Source organism: Rhinoderma darwinii (assembly GCF_050947455.1).
Source record: "Rhinoderma darwinii isolate aRhiDar2 chromosome 5 unlocalized genomic scaffold, aRhiDar2.hap1 SUPER_5_unloc_39, whole genome shotgun sequence".
Lineage (NCBI taxonomy): Eukaryota > Metazoa > Chordata > Amphibia > Anura > Rhinodermatidae > Rhinoderma > Rhinoderma darwinii.
Genome location: NW_027461797.1, coordinates 1,210,267 through 1,224,835, shown reverse-complemented (window position 1 = coordinate 1,224,835; position 14,569 = coordinate 1,210,267). Strand labels below are relative to the sequence as shown.

Genomic DNA, 14,569 nt, shown 5'->3' with positions numbered 1-14,569 from the left:
GCCCTCTCAGGCAACACTGAGTGACTGACTGAGCCTCACCGTCTTATATAAAGTTCAGACGGAACTTTGCACGTGTCATAGTGGAGCCCTCAGGATTCCAGAGCCAGCTTTCTGACATCATAATGGGGCCTCAGAGATAAAAGCCTGGGCCCAGGCAGTGTTGGTCAGTGCTGCTCAGCAGGCAGCACTGGACTGGATTAAAGCTAATACAAGTTGTGAAGGAACAAGGGGTGGCTGTGGGCATGCACTTACTGCTGCTGCTGCTGCTGCTGCTGCTGCTGCTGCTGCCAGTATTTGCACGGCAGGAGGGCATTTGGGCGTTGCCAAGAAGGCGTTTTTATGTCGATTCCTCCTCTTTCAGCACTGCATTGTGGTGCAAGCAAAAGAAGCAAATCCTGTGTAGCTTCCTCTCCGGCCTTTATTCACCTCCCGCTTAGTAGCTGTAAATGTGTGTGAGCCTGCAGGGCCCCATGGAATTGCCTAGGAGTAGGCTGAATCGCTGCAAGGGGTGAACAGCAGTATTAGGCAGGCTCGGTCAACGCCAGGCCCATTCGGGTTATCGCTTCTCGGCCTTCTGGCTGAGATCAAGTGTAGTTCTGATTACTTGTAGTCAGTGCTGCCTGGTCTTGGTTAGGAGGTGCTCAGGTACCCTCTCTCTCGGCCTCGGGGGATCGTCCAGGTTCGCCTGGACTTCACCCCCGTGCTGCTATTTGGGAGAGAGGCTTAGTCCTGAGCAACGGGTTGCGATCCATATACCCCCGTGTAGGTTTCGACCGAAAAGGGGAGTTGCGCCCAAAGTTGCGCCTACTAAGGAGTAGCGTAACGATCCCAAAAAACCTTACTCACCATGGACGAGGATCCATGTGAGATACCGGCTTATGCCCGGATTAAAAACACAATTCGTGTAGTGCTATCGGAGGAGAAGGCGACGACCTGCGGCTTAAAATTCGTGGTGGAGACCGTACTTGTTGGTATCTTCAACATCCAGAAGCGAGAAATTTTGGCGGTGCAGGATTACCCAAGAAGGAGGACATACGACGTTACTTTCATACAGAATGGAGTATTCCGAGATCTGCTGGCGGCTTATACGGTAAAAAATGACCCGAGACTGGACGGTGTTGATTTTTATGAGCACGTTATGGACATCACTAAAATGATAGTTATAAAGATGTACTGCCCTTTTGCCGACTTAAAAGAAGTGATGTCCTTTTTATTCCCTTATTTTAAAACTGTGAAATGTATTGGCAAAGTCATGAATGAGGTTGGTGTATGGACCTCAAAGTGGAGATTCAATGTAACATGTTATAAAGATGCCAATTTTACAGGAGGGATAATGTTGCCGCCAGCACGTTTTAAAATAGGTGATATGGCCGGAGACTTTTATTTTTCAGGGATGCCTCCATTCTGTAGGAAGTGCCAAAAGTACGGTCACACCAAGGAGTCTTGTGACAGCACCTGTAGGAACTGCGGCAGCTCTGAGCACGAGACCAAAACTTGCCCTCTGGGGAAAAGGTGCCGTTTTTGCAGCCGAGTTGGTCACCTCTATGCTACTTGTCCCCACAGATCTAAGGAGTTGGAACAACCTGAGGACCGGCCAAGGCGTCCCGAGCGGCCCGCAGGCCAGATCACCCCTGTACAAAGAGAGGAACCCCAAGGAGGTGAGCAAGACGAAATGGATACCTCCAGCAGACCCCCCCAAACAGGTGACCCTAAAGAGCAGAGGCGACAAAAACGCAGAGCCAGTGATCAGCGGACGAAAGAGCCCCCCCAGGAGACTGGGGCGCAGGATAGTTCGGATGAAGCTGATCCTACTGGCCTGCAAGAGATGCTGGGTCAGCCTGTACCTGAGGCAGAGGTCCCGGGCGGAGCGGCAGCGCTCACTAAGAGACGTAGGGCGTACTCGGAGGTGGCAGCGGGGGTGCCGATGGGAGTACCTGCCAGGTTGAAGGCAGGGAAACCAGTTGACGTGCCCCCGGAAGCGACAACTGAAGGTCCCCCCCCTTCCAGACAGTTGGGGGATATAGGGACAGCTGCCTCCGAGGTAAGCGTGGTCCCTGAGACGTCCAGAAGCGCGATTCCTGCCCCTATAGAAGGGGAGGACGCTGCCAAAGATTGCGGAATCTTACCCGTTGAGTCCGTCTGGGACCCATTTTCAAGAAGCGCCTTAGGTATGGGGGGTCAGCTGAGTGACGGGTCTTCCTCTCAAACCTCATCGATGCGTACATTTGACTCGAGGAAATATGATGATGAGAGCTCGAGTGGGGTGTCTGGCGACGCGGAGGACTGCTGAGGCCTCCTCGGGTAAGATAAAAATAGACTGTCTCTCTCCCTTTTCCTCATGGCTGAGTTATGTGGTCTTTCCCTTAATGTAAGAAGCGTGCACTCACAGACAAGAAGAGCTGCCCTTTTCAACTACCTTTCTGTTTTTACCGCCTCAGTGTTTTTCCTACAGGAATGCTGCATACCTCACCGCATGAATTATAAAAAATATGAGGAAGACTGGAGACTCGGACCTTCAGTGTGGTCCGGGTCCAATGAATCCAAAGCCGCAGGTGTCGCCATTTTATTCAAAGGGAACGTTTTAATTGATCGTTTTTATGAAATTTTACCAGGCAGAATTTTAATGGTCAAAGCTTTTATAAACGGTGTTAGATGGCAGTTTTTAAACTTTTATGGTTCTACAGACAAGAAGGAAAGAGCAAAAATGCTAGAAATTTTACCCCTTTTTATCAATGATTCAGAACCACTTATTTTAGCTGGTGATTTTAATTGTATTTTAAAGGGGGAACGCCGGTTCTCGAATTCAGTAAGTCGAAACTATGATAAAACCCCGTCTATTTTAAAAGATATTACAGTGGATTTTAAACTTACTGATGTTTTTAAAAAATGCAATAGGGATCTACCTGAAGAGGACGGCGTCACCTGGAGCAATGTAAACTGCAGCTCCAGGATTGATTTTATTTTTTGCTCTTATCAAATACTGCCTTTTAAATGTGATCTTAATTCTAACGTGTTTTCTGACCATAAACTTTTATATTTTAAAGTTAATTTGAACGATCAAAGGAGAACTCCGAAGAAAGCCTGGAAATTAAACGTATCCCTTTTAGAGGATCCGCAAATTTTATCCGATTTTATCACCTTTTATAAGGGCTGCAGACGGGTAAGACATCCCAATATGCTAATTGTTTCCTGGTGGGAGAAAATGAAAATAAAGATAAGAGATTTTTTTATTAAAGCTGGGATGAAGAAAGCCAAAGAAAAATTTGAATTTTATGCTAATTTAAATACCCGTCTGCAGACCCAATACAAGTTCAGAGAACAGGGTATGCAGGTGGAGAAAGAGATCACCGAAATTAAAAAAGAAATCTCCCAGTGCCTGGAGCAGAGGGGAAAGGAGATAATCTTTCGCTCTAAGGTAAAACATCTTGAAGAAAATGAGACCTGCTCCAGGTACTTCTTCAAGAAAATAAATGATAAGCATACCCTGTTAAATGAGATAGATGGGGAAACAAATACCCAAAACATTTTAAAAAAGGTGCACGGTTTTTATGCGGATCTTTTTAATACAAAACATGTTGATGTTGATTTTATGAACGACTCATTGAAGGAGGTGGATGCTGTTTTAGATCCTGCTTCCCAAGTGTTTTTATTACAGGATATTACGGAACAGGAGATTTTAGAAACTACAAAGAGTTTTAAAACAGGTAAAGTCCCTGGCCCTGACGGTATACCTATAGAATTCTATGTTATATTTTATGGTATTTTAAAAGAGGATCTCCACCCTCTTTTTACCCAAGTTTTTAGAACAAAAGCCCTCCCGGGGTCCTGGAAGAAAGGCGAGGTGTCCCTGCTTTACAAAAAGGGGGACAAAACAGACATTAAAAATTGGAGGCCTATCACTTTGCTAAACTCTGACTACAAAATAATGGCGAAGATATGTGCGAACAGATTAAAAGCAGTGATAGGCCAGATCATACACTCCAATCAGGTCTGTGGGATACCCGGGAGGAGTATATGGGATAATTTAAACCTTTTAAAAGATGTGATCAGTGACACGAAAGAGAGAGGAGGTAAAATGGCAATTTTATCTATAGATTTTGAGAAAGCCTTCGATAGAGTGTCACATTTTTATCTTTTTAAGGTTTTAGAAAAAATGGGTATACCGGAAGGTTTTTTACAGTCTCTGAAGGCCTTTTATGAAAATTGTACTAGTAAAATTTTAGTAAAGGGTTTTAAGACACAGGATGTCCTTTTAAATTCCGGAGTGAAGCAGGGGTGTCCCTTGTCCCCACTACTTTTTATTTGTGCGATCGAGCCTCTACTCTGCAGGTTAAGAAAGGATAAGCAGATAAGCGGAGTCCCCCTGCCGGGCGGGGGGGGACTAGAGGCTAAAGTGGTGGGGTACATGGACGATGTCGCGGTCCTTTGCAGGGACACCCTGTCATTACAGAAATCCTTTAAACAGATTTACCAATTCTGTTGCTCCTCCGGTTTTTTAGTAAATTTTAATAAAAGTAACATCTTAAATATTGGCAAAATGGTTTTAATGGACATTCCAGTCCCTGTGTCAGAGTCTGTACAAATTTTAGGAGTCTCCTTCAATGAGTCAAATAATGGTTTTACCAGTTGGGACTTGGTGGCACAAAAAGTTAATCAGAAAATTTGCATGTGGAACATGAGAAAGTTAACAATGGAGGGAAAGGTTTTAATTACAAAAATGGTGATTTTACCTATTTTATTATATTTAAGTATGGTATTCCCTCCCCCTGAGATTTTATTGAAAAAAATAATTAAAGCATGTTTCACATTTTTATGGAACTCCAGGATGGAAAAGCTCAGGAGAGAGAAGGTAATATTACCCAAACCAATGGGGGGGAAAGATTTCCCCGATATAAAAGCATTCCTTTTAATAAAATTTTTTACTTTATGTCTTAATGCAGTTTTTAAGGAACATTACTGGTCATATTTTATACGTTTTAACACAGGTTATTTTATGAGGAGGAACGGTTGGTTCTCCACGGTTTTAAGCTCCCCGTATGCTTTTAACCTTTCTGGCCAGTATAAGATTTTAGAAAAAATTGTAAACCTTTTTAACTTAAAAGACAAAAATATTAACGAAGTAAAAAATAGTAAAGGAATTTTAAAAAAGATAAAAGAAAATGTTTTAGTAGCTCCCATCAGTAATTTTAATGAACAAAAATGCAAAGAAATATGGAAGATGGTGAGCGCTAAATATCTTTTTAACCCACAGAAAGATCTGGCCTGGAGCTGTGCCCACGAGTGTCTTCCATGCCGGGCATTCCAGCATCGAAGGGGACTGACCAACTCGGCTGCGTGTCCAAGGGGAGGATGTAGAGATGACGAGACAGTCTACCACCTATTCTGGGAATGTTTTTACGCGAAATCGATATGGACAAGAATCCTCCCCTTGGTACAGAAGATTACAGGACTTCGGAGATACACAAGTGATGGCGTTTTATATGGATGCCTGGAATGCCCAACACAGACTCGAAAAATGATGGCATGGAAGATCACCAACTGCGTAAAAGCAGCTCTGTGGGCGGCCAGAAACATTTTATTATTTAAGCATGAAGTTTTAGCTGTGGAAGATGTTTTAGCCATTTGTCTTAATGAAATGTACAAATATTTTCTTTTAGATAAAAAACTCTCTCCTGTTTTATGTAGAAAATGGTTTTTAAGTGAATGGAGTTCCATAATATGATGCCACCAAGTGCCCTTTTATAAATTGTTTTATATGACAATTTGTATTTATTTGTATTAAACCATGGTTGTAAATTTATGTAAATTTCTTTTGTAAAAACGTATTGATTTTCTGTAAATCTGTTCAAAATTTTAAATAAACGGTTACCTCCTTTGTTGGGGTAGTCAACTCAAAAAATCTGTTCTTATCAGTTTAATATCTGATACGTCCCCTATCTGGGGACCATATATTAAATGGATTTTTAGAACAGGGAGATGGAAATAGAGCTTGCTCTGTCCACTCCACGCATTGACCTGGTATTGCAGTATTTCCAGGACCGGTGCACCCTTCCCTTATGTGTTTACTAAAATCAGATTCCAAAAGTGCTATTTGTGTTTGCTATTGTTTTTGTCTTTCTGATGGGATCTCCCCTTTTAATCCCATTATTTCAACACCTGTTGGACAATGCATGAGTGATAATGAGCTCATTGATTAAATGCAATTAATGAATAGATTGCCACCTCTTGTTGTGTGTCGTCTGTGTTTCTGTGTTTCCGGCATTTCACATTGGAACAGCTCATTTACCTTCCTTGTCTTCTCTCCGCCCTCCCTTTTAGGTAAGTTAAAGAGCTGCACCTGAGCCAGCCACTGATTGATTGATTGATTGATTGATTGATTGATTGATTGATTGATTGATTGATTGATTGATTGATGCAGCACCACAGTCAAATAGTGGAGTGGAGTAGGGGAACAGCAAACAGCCAATAAAGCAGCCCGCCCGCTCGCCTGCCCGCCACAATGGACCTACCTGTGTACACTAGATGGATGTGATGGAATGTACTGTCGTCCCTACATTTCAAGAAGAAGTAAGAATTGCAGTTGCAACAAAGCCTTGCTTGCCTACAAAGAGAGCAGCAATTTGGATTTGTTACTATGTTACCTAGAAGAATAACAAACTGTGCAAGGATGGAGGTTGTAGGAGCAAGGAGAAGTTGTCTGTAAAGTTGGTGGATGCCTATTTTCCATTTTGCAGTCCCTTGTCTCCCTCTTGTGGCCTCCTGGAGGCAAATAAATGTGCAAAAAAAAGACAGCCTGGCGGCCGGCTGTTGCAGTGTTGCCCTCTCAGGCAACACTGAGTGACTGACTGAGCCTCACCGTCTTATATAAAGTTCAGACGGAACTTTGCACGTGTCATAGTGGAGCCCTCAGGATTCCAGAGCCAGCTTTCTGACATCATAATGGGGCCTCAGAGATAAAAGCCTGGGCCCAGGCAGTGTTGGTCAGTGCTGCTCAGCAGGCAGCACTGGACTGGATTAAAGCTAATACAAGTTGTGAAGGAACAAGGGGTGGCTGTGGGCATGCACTTACTGCTGCTGCTGCTGCTGCTGCTGCTGCTGCTGCCAGTATTTGCACGGCAGGAGGGCATTTGGGCGTTGCCAAGAAGGCGTTTTTATGTCGATTCCTCCTCTTTCAGCACTGCATTGTGGTGCAAGCAAAAGAAGCAAATCCTGTGTAGCTTCCTCTCCGGCCTTTATTCACCTCCCGCTTAGTAGCTGTAAATGTGTGTGAGCCTGCAGGGCCCCATGGAATTGCCTAGGAGTAGGCTGAATCGCTGCAAGGGGTGAACAGCAGTATTAGGCAGGCTCGGTCAACGCCAGGCCCATTCGGGTTATCGCTTCTCGGCCTTTTGGCTAAGATCAAGTGTAGTATCTGTTCTTATCAGTTTAATATCTGATACGTCCCCTATCTGGGGACCATATATTAAATGGATTTTTAGAACAGGGAGATGGAAATAGAGCTTGCTCTGTCCACTCCACGCATTGACCTGGTATTGCAGTATTTCCAGGACCGGTGCACCCTTCCCTTATGTGTTTACTAAAATCAGATTCCAAAAGTGCTATTTGTGTTTGCTATTGTTTTTGTCTTTCTGATGGGATCTCCCCTTTTAATCCCATTATTTCAACACCTGTTGGACAATGCATGAGTGATAATGAGCTCATTGATTAAATGCAATTAATGAATAGATTGCCACCTCTTGTTGTGTGTCGTCTGTGTTTCTGTGTTTCCGGCATTTCACATTGGAACAGCTCATTCACCTTCCTTGTCTTCTCTCCGCCCTCCCTTTTAGGTAAGTTAAAGAGCTGCACCTGAGCCAGCCACTGATTGATTGATTGATTGATTGATTGATTGATTGATTGATTGATTGATTGATTGATTGATGCAGCACCACAGTCAAATAGTGGAGTGGAGTAGGGGAACAGCAAACAGCCAATAAAGCAGCCCGCCCGCTCGCCTGCCCGCCACAATGGACCTACCTGTGTACACTAGATGGATGTGATGGAATGTACTGTCGTCCCTACATTTCAAGAAGAAGTAAGAATTGCAGTTGCAACAAAGCCTTGCTTGCCTACAAAGAGAGCAGCAATTTGGATTTGTTACTATGTTACCTAGAAGAATAACAAACTGTGCAAGGATGGAGGTTGTAGGAGCAAGGAGAAGTTGTCTGTAAAGTTGGTGGATGCCTATTTTCCATTTTGCAGTCCCTTGTCTCCCTCTTGTGGCCTCCTGGAGGCAAATAAATGTGCAAAAAAAAGACAGCCTGGCGGCCGGCTGTTGCAGTGTTGCCCTCTCAGGCAACACTGAGTGACTGACTGAGCCTCACCGTCTTATATAAAGTTCAGACGGAACTTTGCACGTGTCATAGTGGAGCCCTCAGGATTCCAGAGCCAGCTTTCTGACATCATAATGGGGCCTCAGAGATAAAAGCCTGGGCCCAGGCAGTGTTGGTCAGTGCTGCTCAGCAGGCAGCACTGGACTGGATTAAAGCTAATACAAGTTGTGAAGGAACAAGGGGTGGCTGTGGGCATGCACTTACTGCTGCTGCTGCTGCTGCCAGTATTTGCACGGCAGGAGGGCATTTGGGCGTTGCCAAGAAGGCGTTTTTATGTCGATTCCTCCTCTTTCAGCACTGCATTGTGGTGCAAGCAAAAGAAGCAAATCCTGTGTAGCTTCCTCTCCGGCCTTTATTCACCTCCCGCTTAGTAGCTGTAAATGTGTGTGAGCCTGCAGGGCCCCATGGAATTGCCTAGGAGTAGGCTGAATCGCTGCAAGGGGTGAACAGCAGTATTAGGCAGGCTCGGTCAACGCCAGGCCCATTCGGGTTATCGCTTCTCGGCCTTTTGGCTAAGATCAAGTGTAGTATCTGTTCTTATCAGTTTAATATCTGATACGTCCCCTATCTGGGGACCATATATTAAATGGATTTTTAGAACAGGGAGATGGAAATAGAGCTTGCTCTGTCCACTCCACGCATTGACCTGGTATTGCAGTATTTCCAGGACCGGTGCACCCTTCCCTTATGTGTTTACTAAAATCAGATTCCAAAAGTGCTATTTGTGTTTGCTATTGTTTTTGTCTTTCTGATGGGATCTCCCCTTTTAATCCCATTATTTCAACACCTGTTGGACAATGCATGAGTGATAATGAGCTCATTGATTAAATGCAATTAATGAATAGATTGCCACCTCTTGTTGTGTGTCGTCTGTGTTTCTGTGTTTCCGGCATTTCACATTGGAACAGCTCATTCACCTTCCTTGTCTTCTCTCCGCCCTCCCTTTTAGGTAAGTTAAAGAGCTGCACCTGAGCCAGCCACTGATTGATTGATTGATTGATTGATTGATTGATTGATTGATTGATTGATTGATTGATTGATTGATTGATGCAGCACCACAGTCAAATAGTGGAGTGGAGTAGGGGAACAGCAAACAGCCAATAAAGCAGCCCGCCCGCTCGCCTGCCCGCCACAATGGACCTACCTGTGTACACTAGATGGATGTGATGGAATGTACTGTCGTCCCTACATTTCAAGAAGAAGTAAGAATTGCAGTTGCAACAAAGCCTTGCTTGCCTACAAAGAGAGCAGCAATTTGGATTTGTTACTATGTTACCTAGAAGAATAACAAACTGTGCAAGGATGGAGGTTGTAGGAGCAAGGAGAAGTTGTCTGTAAAGTTGGTGGATGCCTATTTTCCATTTTGCAGTCCCTTGTCTCCCTCTTGTGGCCTCCTGGAGGCAAATAAATGTGCAAAAAAAAGACAGCCTGGCGGCCGGCTGTTGCAGTGTTGCCCTCTCAGGCAACACTGAGTGACTGACTGAGCCTCACCGTCTTATATAAAGTTCAGACGGAACTTTGCACGTGTCATAGTGGAGCCCTCAGGATTCCAGAGCCAGCTTTCTGACATCATAATGGGGCCTCAGAGATAAAAGCCTGGGCCCAGGCAGTGTTGGTCAGTGCTGCTCAGCAGGCAGCACTGGACTGGATTAAAGCTAATACAAGTTGTGAAGGAACAAGGGGTGGCTGTGGGCATGCACTTACTGCTGCTGCTGCTGCTGCCAGTATTTGCACGGCAGGAGGGCATTTGGGCGTTGCCAAGAAGGCGTTTTTATGTCGATTCCTCCTCTTTCAGCACTGCATTGTGGTGCAAGCAAAAGAAGCAAATCCTGTGTAGCTTCCTCTCCGGCCTTTATTCACCTCCCGCTTAGTAGCTGTAAATGTGTGTGAGCCTGCAGGGCCCCATGGAATTGCCTAGGAGTAGGCTGAATCGCTGCAAGGGGTGAACAGCAGTATTAGGCAGGCTCGGTCAACGCCAGGCCCATTCGGGTTATCGCTTCTCGGCCTTTTGGCTAAGATCAAGTGTAGTATATGTTCTTATCAGTTTAATATCTGATACGTCCCCTATCTGGGGACCATATATTAAATGGATTTTTAGAACAGGGAGATGGAAATAGAGCTTGCTCTGTCCACTCCACGCATTGACCTGGTATTGCAGTATTTCCAGGACCGGTGCACCCTTCCCTTATGTGTTTACTAAAATCAGATTCCAAAAGTGCTATTTGTGTTTGCTATTGTTTTTGTCTTTCTGATGGGATCTCCCCTTTTAATCCCATTATTTCAACACCTGTTGGACAATGCATGAGTGATAATGAGCTCATTGATTAAATGCAATTAATGAATAGATTGCCACCTCTTGTTGTGTGTCGTCTGTGTTTCTGTGTTTCCGGCATTTCACATTGGAACAGCTCATTCACCTTCCTTGTCTTCTCTCCGCCCTCCCTTTTAGGTAAGTTAAAGAGCTGCACCTGAGCCAGCCACTGATTGATTGATTGATTGATTGATTGATTGATTGATTGATTGATTGATGCAGCACCACAGTCAAATAGTGGAGTGGAGTAGGGGAACAGCAAACAGCCAATAAAGCAGCCCGCCCGCTCGCCTGCCCGCCACAATGGACCTACCTGTGTACACTAGATGGATGTGATGGAATGTACTGTCGTCCCTACATTTCAAGAAGAAGTAAGAATTGCAGTTGCAACAAAGCCTTGCTTGCCTACAAAGAGAGCAGCAATTTGGATTTGTTACTATGTTACCTAGAAGAATAACAAACTGTGCAAGGATGGAGGTTGTAGGAGCAAGGAGAAGTTGTCTGTAAAGTTGGTGGATGCCTATTTTCCATTTTGCAGTCCCTTGTCTCCCTCTTGTGGCCTCCTGGAGGCAAATAAATGTGCAAAAAAAAGACAGCCTGGCGGCCGGCTGTTGCAGTGTTGCCCTCTCAGGCAACACTGAGTGACTGACTGAGCCTCACCGTCTTATATAAAGTTCAGACGGAACTTTGCACGTGTCATAGTGGAGCCCTCAGGATTCCAGAGCCAGCTTTCTGACATCATAATGGGGCCTCAGAGATAAAAGCCTGGGCCCAGGCAGTGTTGGTCAGTGCTGCTCAGCAGGCAGCACTGGACTGGATTAAAGCTAATACAAGTTGTGAAGGAACAAGGGGTGGCTGTGGGCATGCACTTACTGCTGCTGCTGCTGCTGCTGCTGCTGCCAGTATTTGCACGGCAGGAGGGCATTTGGGCGTTGCCAAGAAGGCGTTTTTATGTCGATTCCTCCTCTTTCAGCACTGCATTGTGGTGCAAGCAAAAGAAGCAAATCCTGTGTAGCTTCCTCTCCGGCCTTTATTCACCTCCCGCTTAGTAGCTGTAAATGTGTGTGAGCCTGCAGGGCCCCATGGAATTGCCTAGGAGTAGGCTGAATCGCTGCAAGGGGTGAACAGCAGTATTAGGCAGGCTCGGTCAACGCCAGGCCCATTCGGGTTATCGCTTCTCGGCCTTTTGGCTAAGATCAAGTGTAGTATCTGTTCTTATCAGTTTAATATCTGATACGTCCCCTATCTGGGGACCATATATTAAATGGATTTTTAGAACAGGGAGATGGAAATAGAGCTTGCTCTGTCCACTCCACGCATTGACCTGGTATTGCAGTATTTCCAGGACCGGTGCACCCTTCCCTTATGTGTTTACTAAAATCAGATTCCAAAAGTGCTATTTGTGTTTGCTATTGTTTTTGTCTTTCTGATGGGATCTCCCCTTTTAATCCCATTATTTCAACACCTGTTGGACAATGCATGAGTGATAATGAGCTCATTGATTAAATGCAATTAATGAATAGATTGCCACCTCTTGTTGTGTGTCGTCTGTGTTTCTGTGTTTCCGGCATTTCACATTGGAACAGCTCATTCACCTTCCTTGTCTTCTCTCCGCCCTCCCTTTTAGGTAAGTTAAAGAGCTGCACCTGAGCCAGCCACTGATTGATTGATTGATTGATTGATTGATTGATTGATTGATTGATTGATGCAGCACCACAGTCAAATAGTGGAGTGGAGTAGGGGAACAGCAAACAGCCAATAAAGCAGCCCGCCCGCTCGCCTGCCCGCCACAATGGACCTACCTGTGTACACTAGATGGATGTGATGGAATGTACTGTCGTCCCTACATTTCAAGAAGAAGTAAGAATTGCAGTTGCAACAAAGCCTTGCTTGCCTACAAAGAGAGCAGCAATTTGGATTTGTTACTATGTTACCTAGAAGAATAACAAACTGTGCAAGGATGGAGGTTGTAGGAGCAAGGAGAAGTTGTCTGTAAAGTTGGTGGATGCCTATTTTCCATTTTGCAGTCCCTTGTCTCCCTCTTGTGGCCTCCTGGAGGCAAATAAATGTGCAAAAAAAAGACAGCCTGGCGGCCGGCTGTTGCAGTGTTGCCCTCTCAGGCAACACTGAGTGACTGACTGAGCCTCACCGTCTTATATAAAGTTCAGACGGAACTTTGCACGTGTCATAGTGGAGCCCTCAGGATTCCAGAGCCAGCTTTCTGACATCATAATGGGGCCTCAGAGATAAAAGCCTGGGCCCAGGCAGTGTTGGTCAGTGCTGCTCAGCAGGCAGCACTGGACTGGATTAAAGCTAATACAAGTTGTGAAGGAACAAGGGGTGGCTGTGGGCATGCACTTACTGCTGCTGCTGCTGCTGCTGCTGCCAGTATTTGCACGGCAGGAGGGCATTTGGGCGTTGCCAAGAAGGCGTTTTTATGTCGATTCCTCCTCTTTCAGCACTGCATTGTGGTGCAAGCAAAAGAAGCAAATCCTGTGTAGCTTCCTCTCCGGCCTTTATTCACCTCCCGCTTAGTAGCTGTAAATGTGTGTGAGCCTGCAGGGCCCCATGGAATTGCCTAGGAGTAGGCTGAATCGCTGCAAGGGGTGAACAGCAGTATTAGGCAGGCTCGGTCAACGCCAGGCCCATTCGGGTTATCGCTTCTCGGCCTTTTGGCTAAGATCAAGTGTAGTATCTGTTCTTATCAGTTTAATATCTGATACGTCCCCTATCTGGGGACCATATATTAAATGGATTTTTAGAACAGGGAGATGGAAATAGAGCTTGCTCTGTCCACTCCACGCATTGACCTGGTATTGCAGTATTTCCAGGACCGGTGCACCCTTCCCTTATGTGTTTACTAAAATCAGATTCCAAAAGTGCTATTTGTGTTTGCTATTGTTTTTGTCTTTCTGATGGGATCTCCCCTTTTAATCCCATTATTTCAACACCTGTTGGACAATGCATGAGTGATAATGAGCTCATTGATTAAATGCAATTAATGAATAGATTGCCACCTCTTGTTGTGTGTCGTCTGTGTTTCTGTGTTTCCGGCATTTCACATTGGAACAGCTCATTCACCTTCCTTGTCTTCTCTCCGCCCTCCCTTTTAGGTAAGTTAAAGAGCTGCACCTGAGCCAGCCACTGATTGATTGATTGATTGATTGATTGATTGATTGATTGATTGATGCAGCACCACAGTCAAATAGTGGAGTGGAGTAGGGGAACAGCAAACAGCCAATAAAGCAGCCCGCCCGCTCGCCTGCCCGCCACAATGGACCTACCTGTGTACACTAGATGGATGTGATGGAATGTACTGTCGTCCCTACATTTCAAGAAGAAGTAAGAATTGCAGTTGCAACAAAGCCTTGCTTGCCTACAAAGAGAGCAGCAATTTGGATTTGTTACTATGTTACCTAGAAGAATAACAAACTGTGCAAGGATGGAGGTTGTAGGAGCAAGGAGAAGTTGTCTGTAAAGTTGGTGGATGCCTATTTTCCATTTTGCAGTCCCTTGTCTCCCTCTTGTGGCCTCCTGGAGGCAAATAAATGTGCAAAAAAAAGACAGCCTGGCGGCCGGCTGTTGCAGTGTTGCCCTCTCAGGCAACACTGAGTGACTGACTGAGCCTCACCGTCTTATATAAAGTTCAGACGGAACTTTGCACGTGTCATAGTGGAGCCCTCAGGATTCCAGAGCCAGCTTTCTGACATCATAATGGGGCCTCAGAGATAAAAGCCTGGGCCCAGGCAGTGTTGGTCAGTGCTGCTCAGCAGGCAGCACTGGACTGGATTAAAGCTAATACAAGTTGTGAAGGAACAAGGGGTGGCTGTGGGCATGCACTTACTGCTGCTGCTGCTGCTGCTGCCAGTATTTGCACGGCAGGAGG

General features: G+C 45.3%; 6 non-coding genes across 6 annotated transcripts; all 6 read left to right on the top strand.

Moving 5' to 3' along the window:
- The first annotated feature begins 5,865 nt into the window (after positions 1 to 5,865).
- Positions 5,866 to 6,052, top strand: LOC142692166 (U2 spliceosomal RNA). Its single transcript, XR_012860646.1, has one exon. It is a non-coding gene; the product is annotated as a U2 spliceosomal RNA (small nuclear RNA).
- Positions 6,053 to 7,372: 1,320 nt separating this feature from the next.
- On the top strand, positions 7,373 to 7,563 carry LOC142692084 (U2 spliceosomal RNA). The gene has a single exon (XR_012860574.1). It is a non-coding gene; the product is annotated as a U2 spliceosomal RNA (small nuclear RNA).
- Positions 7,564 to 8,864: 1,301 nt separating this feature from the next.
- Positions 8,865 to 9,055, top strand: LOC142692083 (U2 spliceosomal RNA). The gene has a single exon (XR_012860573.1). It is a non-coding gene; the product is annotated as a U2 spliceosomal RNA (small nuclear RNA).
- Positions 9,056 to 10,364: 1,309 nt separating this feature from the next.
- LOC142692136 (U2 spliceosomal RNA) lies at positions 10,365 to 10,555 on the top strand. The gene has a single exon (XR_012860621.1). It is a non-coding gene; the product is annotated as a U2 spliceosomal RNA (small nuclear RNA).
- A 1,298-nt stretch (positions 10,556 to 11,853) lies between these two features.
- LOC142692082 (U2 spliceosomal RNA) lies at positions 11,854 to 12,044 on the top strand. The gene has a single exon (XR_012860572.1). It is a non-coding gene; the product is annotated as a U2 spliceosomal RNA (small nuclear RNA).
- A 1,295-nt stretch (positions 12,045 to 13,339) lies between these two features.
- Positions 13,340 to 13,530, top strand: LOC142692081 (U2 spliceosomal RNA). The gene has a single exon (XR_012860571.1). It is a non-coding gene; the product is annotated as a U2 spliceosomal RNA (small nuclear RNA).
- The last annotated feature ends 1,039 nt before the right edge of the window (positions 13,531 to 14,569 follow it).